Here is a 15,445-nt window from a genome sequence, read left to right as displayed (position 1 = left end):
ATCACTTGTCCTGTGTTCTCCTTTGAGAAAAAAAATCAGTGTCAATGTCACATCAGCTTTATATCATAGGCAGAGCAGACAGTTACACTGTGCCAAACAGCAGCCTGCTACACAACACAAGAGCCACAGACTTTAAATAAACCACATTAGCTTTCCTGCGAGGGCTGGACTGGGACAAAAAAAAATCAGCCCTGGAATTTTTGGCCCAGACCGGCCCCCAACAATCGGTCGAATGTGACTGGTTATTGGTCCAAGAACCTAATTAATCTGTTGGGGAACAGCTGTACCAATCAACTGGATCATACCAAGTATCAACCATACAATTTATTAAGTTAAACAACAGAACAATAAAACAATAAAACTCTGGATACAGCAGATAACAGTTCACTCTGTGTTGACTCAGTCCGCCCAAATGTCCATAAATCCCATGCAGCTTGTGGATTTCTGAAGGGAGCCTCAAGCGCAGTCTGCAAGGCGGTGGGGGAGTGCAACAGTCCTAAGTAATGAATAATTTGATTGCAGTTAGGGAAGTACACCTTCGCTTATTGCCTCAAATTCCTTCCTGGATATTTACATGCTCTGCTTATCAGCGTGTATTTAGCCGTACTGGCCTACTATAGAGGGCGGGACGCATCCCTACCCCTCTTCGTTCCTCCAAAGCATCCCCTCCTACACAAAAGCCCAGGCTAGTGTCTTCTTCCCGGGTGCTGGCTGAGCCACAATGTCAGTGTCCCCCCAGTCGTATCTCCCACCTTCCCCACCAAAAAGGCTGTCTGGAGCAGTTTGCGTCTCGTGGAGGTCTCTCTCTGGCGTCCAGGGTTGGGAGCGCTTTCCTCCTCGTGTGTCCCGCTCCTCTTAAATCCACATCCTGGAGAGAGAAAAACCCAAATCACCTACACCTGTGCCCATTACTCTTGAATGCAGTGCAGGGAAAGAAGGGGACGTGGTTACCTGGCGCTACTCTACTCACACACACCCACACACATCTCTCACCCAGTGACACGAACACCACCCACCAGTAAATACGCTTACTGTACTATTATCCCAGACCACTACAAAGCTGTGTAAGTATACCAGTACAAGTGGACCAGTGTACTCACCATACTACCATACTAAAGTAGTACAAGTAATTGTCAAAGAAAAAGCTCCGCAAGAAGTCGGATCATTTCAAATTATTTAATAAAATTGAAGTATACAAGTAATAGATTGTACCTATTGTACAGCCTTTTCGCACATCTTTATCAAGGGAACCCTTAGCCTAATAATTTTAATAATATTGTCATACGACATGGACCTAGGTCACTCACTGCTTAGCCAACGCTAACGTTTGCTAGTTAAAGTTAGAATAGTCAGCTGAAGTTGCAACAGCAGTAGGGAACTATGCTATGCTTTATTATCATCGTCATTAATTTAATTAACCATCATTCATCATGGCATGGTACACACACTAACTCCCTGTGCCCTCCCTGAGAGTCCCTGCTACTCCCTGCTTATTGCTTCAACTACACCTCAACTCACTCACTTCAACTCTCCTCCTGCTCACTCTGTTCCTCAGCTTCCCTTTCACATGCCTGCTGCTCTTCCTGCTCCTCTGCCTGGCAGTGGCCATGGCCAACCACCTCTCCTCCTTCCACCTGTTGCTGTTGTTGAAGCTACTGCTGCAGATTCTTAATTTTTTAGGCCCTTCTCAGCACCCCCTTTCTTTAATGGACAAATTGGTTTGTCCATTAAAGTTTTGTGCAGTAGTAGTACATGCCAGTGTCTTAGTTGTGGCTCAATTCACACCCTGACCCAAATTGGCAGCCTCTCTGTCTCTCCACTGAGATCATCTGGGCTAGTTTAGCATTTTTCATAATTTTAACCCCCTGTTTTAAATCTGATCTTAATTGTTTTTTGTTGCTTTAAGTTTGTTTAATCAGCGCTAAAATCGAGCCAAAATTGTGAGCTATTGAAAGCGATGTGATAACCGTAGGATACACCTAACTCCTGCCCTCCCTGTAGCAGCCGTTAACTGTAACGCTTGCCTTCGCCTGGTGGCTAAGTTAACTTAACATGCAGTCCTGCTAACAACCATGGCTGTGTGTGCAAACTGACATCTTACCTTTTCACAAGTGAAGGAAGACGTTGCTCGCTTGCAGGCTGAACTCAGGGAGAAGGACAGGTTAATCCTGGAGTTTTCAACTGTAGCCACAGCCCAGGCTAAGCATCTCTCCCTTCTAGGAAAGCCAGGTTGTGCCAGCCAGCCCTGCTCCCCTGACCCTTCATCCTCAGTCCATGACACCATCCCGTGGTCGGGAGATGAACCAATCTACCCTTCTGGATTTTCGACTCTGGGGGAGGTTTGGCTCAGCCTTGGGGTGAAACCCAAGAACCAAGTCTGCTCTACCCCCTCCACCTGAGAACCTTTGGCCCTTGTGAAGAGTAGAAAACCTGGATGTAGACACTACCCCCAGCTGCAAGTACAGGCAACACTCCACCTTCCCCTGTCCTTCCTGACCGAGATGGCTGTCCTCCTGCCTCACAGGTTGTTTCCCCCAGGCCACCTGTGAACAGCTTGGACATCCAGTACATGAATGAGTTCCCCCCTCAAACCAGTTCCTCCCAGCCTCCATCTGCCATGGTCCTAATGAGTCTGCCACATCCTCCATCTGCCCTGTCTCCTGGCTCACAGTTGCCTGCTGTAAGTTGCTCTCTAACGGTGACAGCTTCATCATCGGCAAAATCAACTCTCAAGGCTATGCCCCACTGTGCGTTATCTCACTCCAAGAGCCCACGTACGGCTGCTGCAACACGGCGCTCTCCAAGATCATCCACTCAGCCTCCTCTCACGCTGTACTGTCCCCCCCACGTGACTGAGTATTTACATCACACACCTGCCCTTGCTCTTCTTCCTTCTCTTCTCTGTCCACCAAGATCAGCCATGAACTCTTCGCTGTTATTGGGATTCACAATTGTACCCACTTGTGTAAGTGCGATCAATTAATTATAGCTATCAGAATTATCAAAGATAATCAATAAAAAAATTAATGAATATAGTCATTGGGGGCACCACTCTTCTTAAAGAAGATAAATGATAGCCAATTAATTGACTGAGTCTCATAAAACACACTAAACTATCAATTTGGAACTGATTAATAATTAAATGAATAACTATAACCAAAATTACCATTAATGGCTAGTAGGTTGAAGGATTTGGAGTTCAACATAGAAGAGGTTGGCAAATGACTGACTCTTGTGAAACATTAAAGAAACCAGCATAATTATACACACGCATTTATTTAAAAGATAAACAAAGCAAAAACACACAATGTGAAGTCTAACTCTAAATACTAAACTACAGAACAAAGGGATGTGTGTGTGTGTGTGTGTGTGTGTGTGTGTGTGTGTGTGTGTGTGCGCGCGCGCGCACGTCCAAGATGGCTGCTTGGATCTAAGATGGCATCAAGCAAAATAAGCTGTGTATATTTCTTTGTTCTACCTCAGTATGTCTCACGTGCACAAGCACACTTGGTCAGAACAAGAAAGTATGTGCAGTGGGAGCTTTAAAGTTTCTCTCTGCCGGGTGTGGTTGTCTTTAAGGGCCAAACTAGAAGTGTATGTGTATGATCTGTTTAGGATAACAGTGCCAACTTAAAATGAGTTAGTTAGCATGCAAAGACTGGAGCATAACATAAACTAACATCAACTTAGCGGGGGGCTGAGAATTAAATTACGGTTACAATAATAACCTCACGTTAACCATGGAGAAGATCACAACAATAAAACCTCAATGAAAACACATCAGTAACGTCACATGTACAAAAGTTAAACAGTCCTTTGCTTGCTTACACTTATTTTAATTTTATACTTATATCCACTTGGTACTTAATTTATCTTGCCTGTATTATAGTGTATTATATTCTGATTTGCTTAGAACTTCTATCCCTGTGTGCACTGATGGGAGAGTGAGCAGCTGTAACAAAAGAGTTTCCCGTCGGGGATGAATAAAGTATTTCTGATTCTGATACACTGTTACTCTATGCTTTGCCCAGTTACATGCTCAGTGATTACATTGCCAGTCCGTAAAGGAAGACGAGGTTGCTTCTTCTGTGTTGCTCCGTTAGCTGGCGGTCCATTGGTTGTGTACAGGCCAGGCAAGGAAGAATTGCGGCCCCATGCAGTCTTTTGCTGTGCAGTGTCTGTTTATGCAGATGGGGGGAAATCCGGTCTGTTGTCTGTTGTCCTCCTTAGAGTTAGCTCGGTGCTAACTTCCTTAGTTGCTTTTAAAGTTTGGCTGGCAGTCTTTGTGTAATAGCCGTTGGTGCTAAACTTTGTTGCAGAGATCTAGCAGGCTCTCGTGTCGCTGCTGTAAGAGTTCGGTTCTGCTGCATGTTTCAGCTCCAAACAGATTACATTGCAGTGGTAGCAGACAAGCGTCTGCTGCGTGCTGGAGGAAAAGCCAGAAGAAAAGAGAGCGAACAAATGATCGATGACCGATGGTGACATCTGGGTCAAAGGTCAGACTGACCAATGGGCACTGTGAGGCTGCGTTCAATGCTCTCGGGATTTTGCAATACAAAAGAGCATGCAGTCTCATAATGAAAGTTCAGTCAAAAATCCCATAAATGAATGAATTAATCTGTGGAGTCCCAACACTGTCACTAACTAACACTGTCCTCCAAATAAGTCCATCATGGCACACTTGACTGTTAAATGTAAGGTAACTCAATAACAAGTCATTCATTTGCAATGAATCTCAAATAATATTGACATCCTCTTGCTCACCGAAACTTGGTTAAAATGTGATGATTTTACGGCATTAAATGAGGCTTCCCCTCCCAGTTTCTCTTACATACATACACACCCCTAGGCTCTCTGGTCACGATGGTGGGGTTGCTGTAATTTATAGGGATAACCTTACCTGCAGTGCTCTACCTTGTGGTGAATTCTCCTCTTTCAAATATCTTGCCTTTCATCATAGTAAGCGTCAACCCTTTTTGTTTATTTTAGTGTAACATCCTCCTAAAACAACTCCTTTATTACTGAGCTCTCAGACCTATTGTCACTGACCATGTTAAAATATGAGATGCATATGTGTTGCTCAAACAATGTTTTAGCTGGACAGTTTTTAAATCTTTAAAATCTTTTAACTTTGTGCTTCATGACACTTGGTCGACCCACATGCAAGGTGACAAACTCAGCCTAGTGTTTTGTTGTGTTTTTGTTTTTAATATACTTTCTGCCCCTCCTTCTAAGCTGTCTGCCCCAACCCGCTCGTGCATCTTTAACCCCTCAACCGCCATCACTTTTAGGCAGGCCTTTCTCTCCTCTGCCACTGCCCTAGCTACTCATCTACCCACTACTGATCAGCTAAATCATTCCAATAGCATCTGTTTGGCTACTTTAGACTCAGTGGCCCCAAGTAAATCCCATGCCCACCCATCTAACAAAAGCTCTCCCTGGCTGAATGAACATACTCGTAAGCTCAGAAGAGAGCTCAGAAAAATTGAGCGCAAATTCACTAAATTACACAAAATTCTTAAAGGTTGCATGAGGATTATAATGCTGCAGTTAAAGATGCAAGAGCAAAATATTTCTCTAACAACTACTAATAATTAACAACTACTAATAATACTATAATTCTAGAATCCTGTTTAGGACTATTAACTGTGTTATTGGTGCACCTCAGAACTCTGACAGGTATGCTTCTCCTGAACTGTAACCAGATTTTAACCCATTTTAAAGACAAAGTCAATTCCATCAGATCAACGTTCAACAGCAGTCAATCACTTGTGGGAGCTCCTAAGTCTTGGAGGTTAGTAGAACCCACCCCAAACCCATCTATTGGCTACCTCTCCTCCCCACACACACACACACACACACACACACACACACAACTATTTTAGCTTCCGTACATTGGCTCCCTGTGTCTTTTAGAATAGATTTTATTTCAACAATACTTTGAATCACTTTTAAGGTCCTGTCTGGTTTGGCACCTCCTTATATTTCCGAGCTGATCTCTCTTTATGACCAAACTCGCTGCCTGAGACCCTCAGGCAAAACTCTGTTATCCGTTCCAAAGTCACGGCTAAAAATTAAAGGTGACTGTGCATTTGCTGTCAGAGCCAACTTTGGAATGCCCTGCCTGAGGAGATCAGGCATGCTGAATCGGTGCCCCATTTTAAATCACTCTACAAAACAAACATGTATAAAGCTGCTTTTAATTCTTGATTCAGAGGCTTTTATCTTTGTTCTGTGTTTTTTGTTCTATTATTTATTTATTTACTTTTTGTTTGTTTGTTCATTTTATTGTTTTTACATTCATATTTGTAATTGCCCCTATAACACTTGCTTTGCTAACTGACACACTGTCTCTTTTTTTCCAATGTCTTTCATTGATTTGCTCTGTTTTATGTACAGCACTTTGTAACTCTGTTTTAGAAAAGTGCTATATAAATAGTTATTATTGTTATTATTATTGTTTCGTTTTTGCTTATCTATCTTGACAATTGACAATTCTCCATCCACAGATGTTTGGCTCTGAGCCATGGCATCTGACACGAGAAACAGAGAGGACAGAGGGGGAGGGATGGGGCTGGCCCAGTAAGAGATGTGATTGGGCCAGCCTAGTGTCATTATAGAAAATGAACCAATGGGAGTTTTTTTTTAATTATTAAAAATGTTATTTAAATCAGCCCCAAAGTATGCCAGATTACCAATCAAGCGCCATTTTCCTGCTAAAACTTTTTTTTACTAATTTGCATAATCTGAAAAACCGTAAAATGAATAGAACTTTTTGAATTTTGACTCTATCGACACCAAATTTTTGATACAGATTGACATGGACTGAGATACACGTTTCTATTACAAATGAGCAAGATCAGTTGAAATACATGGCCGCCATCAACCAAAATATCTTCATAAAGGGTGGGGCTTACCATGAAATTGGCCATAACTCAACTAACGATGTGTTCAATCATCATAAATCTTGCTAAAGTGTTTTGAGCTCAACCCATGGGGGAGCCACAAATGCCAAAAAACTGTACCTCAAAACCCAGTGGACAGAATTTCACCAAATTTAATATGCATGCTCTAGGGGCAAGTATTGACCAAAATCTTCGGTTTCATATTGATTGGTGTGAGTGGGCGTGGCCTATCACATATTTGCCCAGAACTCAAGATGCCTTTGAGCAATCCTGATTAAACTGACCGGAGACATCCCCACACAGAGTGTCATTCAAATCCAATAAAGGGGGGGGACAAATGGCAGAACTTTGAGTGTGCAATAATTAAACACTGCAGGCTTTGTAATGATGAACAAGTGTGTGATTGGTCTCGCTCCTTTCAAACAGAATTAAGCAAGCTAAAGTGACTATGCTCGTTGCTGCCTGCAGCTTTAATTTTGGCCGATCAAGCTGCTTCCTTCCATTGAGCGAAAAAAGGTTTGAACCTGCCCATTGCTGCCAGCGGCTATATTTAATTTTAAATTTGGTGGTTGCTACACCCAACAAAAATGTCGTGTTCAATACAAGGGAAGAAAGAGGTACTGGAACATTTTTGACTTGGAAAATTACAATTTGATTCAAAAATATTTCTTTGCAAAAGAAAATGACTAACATGTTCTACAGATTCAAGGAAGTTGTATAAAATTGTTGAAAAGATACATAGGCCTAATAAGTCTTTAAATTATATTTATACCAATACATAATATGCCCTTTAAAAGAAAAAATTAAATATTGTAAATATAATTCTTATTAGCAATAAAATAAAAAGAAGAGGTATTTCTCATTTTTGATCAATGAATTAGAGTGATTAATGAGGTATCACTGATACATTTTGGTAATAATCACTGGACACACAACTATTTGTGCTTCAATTGCTGTACATTTTCTGTCTGCAAAGATTCTGACACAGAAGAGGCTGTGAACATACATGTGAACATATTTATTTTGGACATAGGCTATATGTTCTGAGGTGATCCTTCATCACTGCGAACCTCGAGTGTTGCCTGTATGTAGGTTACAGCCCCCTCGCCGACGGAGTGAATAGAATGACCATACTGTGCGTAACGAGTTGCGCACTCAGGGCTTTCTCAGCTCTGCTGGCGAGATGATGCCAACCATTGTTCACAACAGACCATACAACTAGGCCTGTCACAATAATTACGTTATCGACTTATTGTATGATATATGCACATGACCTTGATCATTTTTGCTGACCTCGATATTGCCCATTGTGTTTACATGCGTGTTTGTTTACATAAGAATTTTACCACCATTTTATCCAACATGATGCCAGAATAAAAAGCAGGGTTGTCTCCACTATTATAAGACCTGGGGCGCAGCGGTTAAGTGTTTTTTCACAGCGCCTAAGCCGAATGAACAGAAAAAACTATGCTGAGACATGTTTTGCTGTCATTTCTGGTCCTTCTGCTTCTGTCCTCTCGTTGCCTGCTGACTCAGGCAGCTCCTCTCCCCACACACAAACAGTGTTACCAACTTGGCGACTTTCTTGCTAAATTTAGCGACTTTTCAGACAGTGAAAAAGTGACTAGCGACAACTTTAGCAACCTATTCAGAACATCAGGGAAAAGGCGTGAAATATATTCATATTTTATACTGTAATTCATTCCCATGCATGCTGCTTAGAGTAATCGCAGTCCTCGGCTGTTCTGCCAACAGTGCCATGGTCTCATCTCTCCTCTTATATAGCAGCATTTTTTTTTCAATTTATATACAGTATATATATATATATATATATATATATATATATTTTAAGGGTCCGGACCTTGGCGGCTTCGTAGCTGGCTGCGGCCATGCCTAAATCTATCCTGTCTTAATTATTTTCTTTCTAAAGAATTAATAAAGTGTACTTCACATATAATTTCCCCATGTTTAATAGCGTGGCATTCTCTGCAGCTGAATGATACCAAATACATCTTAGGACTGACTCACATGTGCACCCTGTGTGTGTGAGTCAAAACTGGCCTTTCAACTTTCAACAACATAATGATGGTATTATCTGAAAAAATATAAAGTTTGCACTACTGCATTTGAAACCATAAAAACAGCCATACTTCTGTTTTAATGCTCCCAAAATTGATAAAATCGAAAAGATCCAAAATGCTCAAAGGCATTTGGCCACTCAAAACAATTGGTGTGTTTGAAAATGTGCACATCTGATGCTTCCAGTGCCTCTCCATCTCAAGACAGAAGGTCACAAGGTGTGGTGGCTTACGAAAAGTTGGCATAATAGGCTATGGAGCTGTCAGTCAGTAGGGGGCTTAAGCAGTGTGTCTCTGATGCCTTTGCAGTAAACCTGAAGGAGGCGGAAGAATAAAGAGAAAACAGAAATTCTATATATATTTTCTCATTCAGCTACCTTTTATTGCGTGCACTCCTTTATTTTCCAAGGGCTAGGGGATAGAGAGGTCCCTGGGGAGGTTAAGGAGAGGCATACATGTATGCTAGAAAGACAAAGAGCATCAAAGGGAAAAGGAGAGAAGACAGAGAAAGAGACGAAACATGACAGAGGCAGAGGAGTCATCGCGAAGTGTCTCAGAGCTGTCAATCACAGCAGAAAACTGGATAGCTTGCTCTGAAGCGACCTGCAGAGTGAGAAGTGGAATGGAAATGAGGAGGTACTGTTTCCTGCGGCAAACAAATGCACTCTAAATCTTTCAAATGAAGTTATTGGATTGAAACAGATTTATGACAGATGTGAGGGTAGTGCAGGTCAGATGAAACACAGGTAAATGTGATAATGATGTTAGCATGAAGACTGAAAGATTAGGTCTCTGCAGAGTGCAGGAGAAGATATGGAGATGTAGAGAAAGCATTACTTTAGTTTGGCTATAACTAGGTATGCAGTTTCAAATTTTAGTTCAATTAGGAGAATTGTGTATGTATAATCTGCAAGTTTGAGTTCTCAATTTTCTTTGCAAAGATTAAACAGTATAGTATGTTATCACTTAGTTTAAAGCTACACTAATATACAATATTTTGGATATTAAAAGGCAATCAATGCAAAAGGGGTCAATCACAGTGACAAACCCACAGAAAAATATTACACAACTGCAGTTGATGAGGCCAGCTATATTCGGGAACTGTGGCGTGAGGTTTCGGTCCTGATGGACCACAGCTTCCTGCCGGAGCAGAGTGTCTCAAAAGGTTTGTGTCTGGGGTGGGAGGAGTCAAATCACAAACAGGATCCTGGCATAGGTTACTGAGGAGTCCAGGTGCTGAGGATGAAGTGGAGGGCCATGTTTACTGCATGGTCTACAGACCTGTTGGCTCTGTAGGCAAACTGCAGGGGTCCAAGAGTGGGTCAGTGACGGTTTTGAGGTGGGACAGCACAAGGAGCTCAAATGATTTCATTACCACAAAGGTCAGGGTGACATGTCTGTAGTCATTAAGTCCTTGTTTTTTTGGGGGGACGGGGATGATGGTGGAGGTCTGAAGCAGGCTGGTACTTAGCATGTCTCCAGTGAGGGGTTAAAGATGTCTGTGAACACCCGCGACGGTTGATCAGCACAGTGCTTCAGGGTGGAAGCAAAGACAGAGTCTGGTCCGGCTGCCTTCAATGCGGAAACCGTAGCAAAATGGTGCACTACCTGACTCCCACCTAGGACAGGTGGAAAAGTCTGAGAGCACCTGGTGGATGGAAGGAGCATGGCAATGATGGCAAGGAAATGTGTGGGCATGGGAAGACAGAGGTCACTTAAGGGAGGGACAGAGAGGTAGAATGAGCAACAGCAGGACTGAGACATGTTGTGACAGAGTGTAGGCTCACAGTTTGTAAAAAATCTGCAGATATGCTGAATTAACAATCTGAATTAAAGCTGCATTCAGCAATGGTTCACCACTAGGGGGCAGAAAGACTTCAAAACACACACAGCAGCACAGCAATGACATACTGTACTGACATATTGTTATGACTAACCTGTTCGCAAAAATTTGCCTACTTACACATGCAGCAGACGCAGAGCAACATCAGCATCCCACTAGGTTTGTGTTTCCCGCCACCTGACAAATTTCCTCAAATAATCAAATCACCCAAATATTTTGGTCATTTGGTTGACAAACTCATGAGAATAGTATATGTCCCTTAGCCATAGAATCAGGGAATCAAGATGCTAAAAAAAACAACACATTTAACACCTAGGCACCTTGGTAACATATTCAGAATTTTGAGATTCCCATGCCATTAAATATGGACTATCGTATTGGGTCAATGCTCTATACTGGTGAAAAACTGTCCCTCTGTCCTTGTACTTTATGGTGTTTATTAACGGTGTATGTACAGACTATTTCATATTGTAAAAGCCTCCATTGTTGTGTGTTTTGGATTATATGTGAGATGTGCTTTAAAGCCCAAAGCATCGTGTAGTAAAGTCCTACTCATTCTGATTGTAGCCAATTAACTTAAAAAACCAAACATATTAATAATACATGTCATATTTAAACACATAATCAATATTTTGACTCGGTAGAAGGCTTTTCAGTATGTTCATTTTTGTTGCAATTTTATAATTTACTAGCCTACAAAATTCATCCAATTTACTGTAGTTTAGTTAAATTTTGCCTAAAGTAAAATTGAGGTTGAGCCTGCATCTGTTTTCATTCATATTTCGGCCTGCTGGTGAAAGAATACGAAATGTGCATGCAGTCAATGCAGACACTATGGATCAAAGGTAATTTCATTTACTACTTGTTTATTAAACAAGTAGTAAACAAGTATTAAAAGTGATACTTGTTTATTTAACATTCACTCCCTGTGGATTTGAAAAGTAGGTGTTAAAAATGTTAGCAAGTTTTGTTCTTCGCAGAGACTTTTTTTCTGTTCGTCAGACAGTGAGTTTAATCAAGACCAGTTGGCTTAACTTCCAGCCATGTCTAACAGTCAGAGTCTATTATGTGGCACCACATTTCAGAGACTCATGAACACTGTCCTCGCTAGTCTCATCTACAAAACGTGCAGTGTATCTGGATGACGTTGTTGCTTTCCCCACCTTTGAGCAGCACCAGGCTAATCTGGAGGAAGTGCTCAAAAGCTAAAGAAATGTCAATTATGCCTTAGCGAGCTCACTTTCCTCGGCTACTGCACACCCTCAGGCGTAAAACCTGATCCAGACAAAATCAAAGCTGTGAAGTTCAAAACACCATCCACTGTGAAACAAGTCAGAAAGTTCCTCTGCCATGACATGATATTATCACCTTTTCGTCCAGGACTATGCATGCCATGCTGAGCCCCGCCATGCGCTGACAAAGAAGGATGCAGTTTTTCACTGGGATGACAAATGTCAAAAATCCATGGATGTTTTGAAAAACGTCACATCAACACCTGTCTTGAGATTTCCTGATTTGAAATGACGAGGGCCTTAATGAGGCTCCTGAATTGTTACCGGATTTTGAGGAATAATAATGATAATGATAGTAATAGGACTAATAATAACAATGGTATGTTGCACAGAGAGTGGGAGGGATGGGGGGTCAAAAGGGCCCACACTTAATTTTTGCCTCTGGGCCCCCTAGAAGGATAATCTGGCCCTGATTAAAACTTTTTTTGCTTGTAGAGCAGTGGATCATTGCTTGCAGTTTTTATCTAATGGAAACACAATAACAAGGCTTCAGTATGTGCACGGCTCTCATTAAAGTAGATTCTCCCTCAGTTATGATCATTATTTTTTTTACTGAAAATCATTAAACTCTTTTGCCATTTAAAGCAATACATAGTCGCTATTGATGTCCATTAGTGTAAAAAGAAAGTAAATGGCAATTGTTACATCCTGACCTTTATCCTGTTTATGGGCCAATGTAACACAAAGAGAACAGCAGGAAGTAATTATTGGCTTATCGGATGTAGTATACACAAGTGATTTAGCTTCTCCGTTTGCTGCTTGCTTAACTAATGATTAAGGTTTGAGGGGGCATAAAACATGGTCACATCAACATGATTGCTGTCTTAAACTCATCGATTTAGGAACATTGTTGAATGGATTGCTGTTCTGCATCTAATCAGTAGTTAGAGCATTAATATTCAGAGGACCAATTAATGAAAAATGATTGGGTGTCATTGATAGCAACCTAAAGCAAGCAAAGCAAGAGTGTCATGATAATTGCAAGCACTTTTCTGTTGCATTTTAAGCCATGTGTGTGTTTGTGTGTGTGTGTATATATATATATATATATATATATATATATATAAATATATACAGAGAGAGAGAGGGGGGGGGGGTGTTAACCATTTATTAAACAATTTATAATCCTAAAAAATGTAAATGTTCTTAAAATGCTAAAAGTAAAACATTAAGACAAATTTGTTGTCTCTCCAGGACCTAAACTTACAAAAATACATCATGAACTGCCATAACATCTACATATATAAACTATTGATAAAGAACACAATGAACCATGAATATAAATTTATATGAAATGTATTTATTTCATTCTAAAAGTATATCACAGCAATAATCACATTTGCGTGTAAGTTTCTCACCATGTCATAATGAACTTGCACTGAAAAATGAGGACATAGAGGCAATAAGGCTATACACTCACTATGTCAGCTGGAGTAGGGAGTGCAGTCAAGTATATAAAGTACATCAAAGCAAAGTTTCTCACCACCTCGTGAATTCAATTAAATTTTATTTATATAGTGCCAATTCATAACAGAAGCTATCTTCATTGCACTTTTCATATAAAGCAGGTCTAGACTGTACTCTTTATAATATTTACAGAGACCCAACAAGTCCCACCGGTCGGGTTGGGAGAGAAAGAGAGAGAGGGAGAGAGACAGTAGGAGGAAAGAAAACATACAGTAGCACAATGGGAGATGCAGAGATTTAAAATAATAGTAATGGTAATGGTAGTTGTAATAATGTTAATAATAATGAGGATAATAGTGTGTGTATCTCTCTCTCTCTCTCTCTCTCTCTCTCTCTCTCTATATATATATATATATATATATACATACATACAGTGGTGTGCAAAAGTGTTTGCCCCCTTCCTGATTTCTTTTTTTTTTTTTTTGCAAGTTTGTCACACTATAATGTTTCAGATCATCAAACAAATTTAAATATTAGTCAAAGATAACACTTTGGAGACTTTGGAGTGGCCTAGTCAAAGTCCTGACCTGAATCCTATTGAGATGCTGTGGCATGACCTTAAAAAGGCAGTTCATGAACAAAAACCCTCCAATGTGGCTGAATTACAACAATTCCGCAAAGATGAGTGGGCCAAAATTCCTCCACAGCGCTGTAAAAGACTCATTGCAAGTTATTGCAAACTCTTGATTGCAGTTGTTGCTGCTAAGGGTGGCCCAACCAGTTTATAGGTTTAGGGGGCAATCATTATTTCACACAGGGCCATGTAGGTTTGGATTTTGTTTTCCCTTAATAATAACAACCTTAATTTAAAAACTGCATTTTGTGTTTACTTGTGTTACTTGTGTGATGGTGAAAGTGTGACAAACATGCAAAAAAATAAGAAATCAGGAAGGGGGCAAACGGCCAGCGCCGTAACAAGGAAGTTACCTTGCCCAGCCAAAAAAATAGTTCAGCATATAACCCCCGTAAAGTCACAAATTGTTTACACTTACAAGGGTGTAAGGGTACAGATGGGGCAGCTGTAGCTTAGAGTGGGTCGATCCCCGGCATCAGCTCTTGGTTGCCAAAACTGAAAATAGGGTTGCCATTTTTAGTAACCTTATATTTTGAGTAATTAAGATACTATGCAGTTATATGTCAGCTTAATAATGAAACCGCTAGCTTAATACATAAGACAAAATGAAGATATCAGGGGAATTAGCATTAAAGGGACGGAGCATAAATTGGTCTGCTACATTGACAATATTTTGATCTATATAGGGCAACCAACATACTCTTTACCTAAGTTGATGCAATAATATGAGCAATATGGTCAATTATCAGGTTACAAGATCAACATAGGTAAAACCCAATCACTTTCATATATCTATAGAGAAATTGAAAGAAGGTACCCCTTGGCATGGCAAACAGTCTTTCAAATATTTGGGCATCACCATACCAAAAGATCTTACAAAACTATCAGAATAACTATCTAACTAACAGAAAAACTATCAGAAACTATCTGCCTATATATAAAAACAATTAAGGAAGACATCGCAAGATGGAATATAATTCCTTTCTTTAGTCTCAGCTCAAGAATTGAATCCATTAAAATTATTATATTACCCAGACTGCTATTGTCATAGTTAGCCACATCTCTCCTCCTTGTGTACTCTTGTGTTGCTCTCCCCTCCCTGTGTTCCTTGTCAGTCCTCTGTTCATCTCTTGGTGTGTGTGTGTGTGTGTATGTGTGTGTATGTATGTATGTACAGTATGTGGGCCTGGGCGGGGCGCTCTGGTTTTCACTCCTGCTGCAGATCACCGGCATTCAACACCTGACATTCATCACCCAATCAACTCCTACAGTATATCTACCTGGCT

At 40.7% G+C, this 15,445-nt stretch overlaps 1 long non-coding RNA gene across 1 annotated transcript; it reads right to left on the bottom strand.

Moving 5' to 3' along the window:
• Positions 1-311: 311 nt before the first annotated feature.
• LOC122877906 lies at positions 312-2,995 on the bottom strand. The gene is made up of 2 exons (XR_006378372.1): positions 2,102-2,995; positions 312-868 (listed from the first exon to the last, which is right to left on the bottom strand). It is a non-coding gene; the product is annotated as an uncharacterized LOC122877906 (long non-coding RNA).
• Positions 2,996-15,445: the final 12,450 nt, after the last annotated feature.

Source organism: Siniperca chuatsi, linkage group LG6 (genome assembly GCF_020085105.1).
Source record: "Siniperca chuatsi isolate FFG_IHB_CAS linkage group LG6, ASM2008510v1, whole genome shotgun sequence".
Taxonomy (NCBI): domain Eukaryota; kingdom Metazoa; phylum Chordata; class Actinopteri; order Centrarchiformes; family Sinipercidae; genus Siniperca; species Siniperca chuatsi.
Note: the sequence above shows the minus strand (reverse complement) of the source record. Positions and strands in the feature narration are given on the sequence as shown.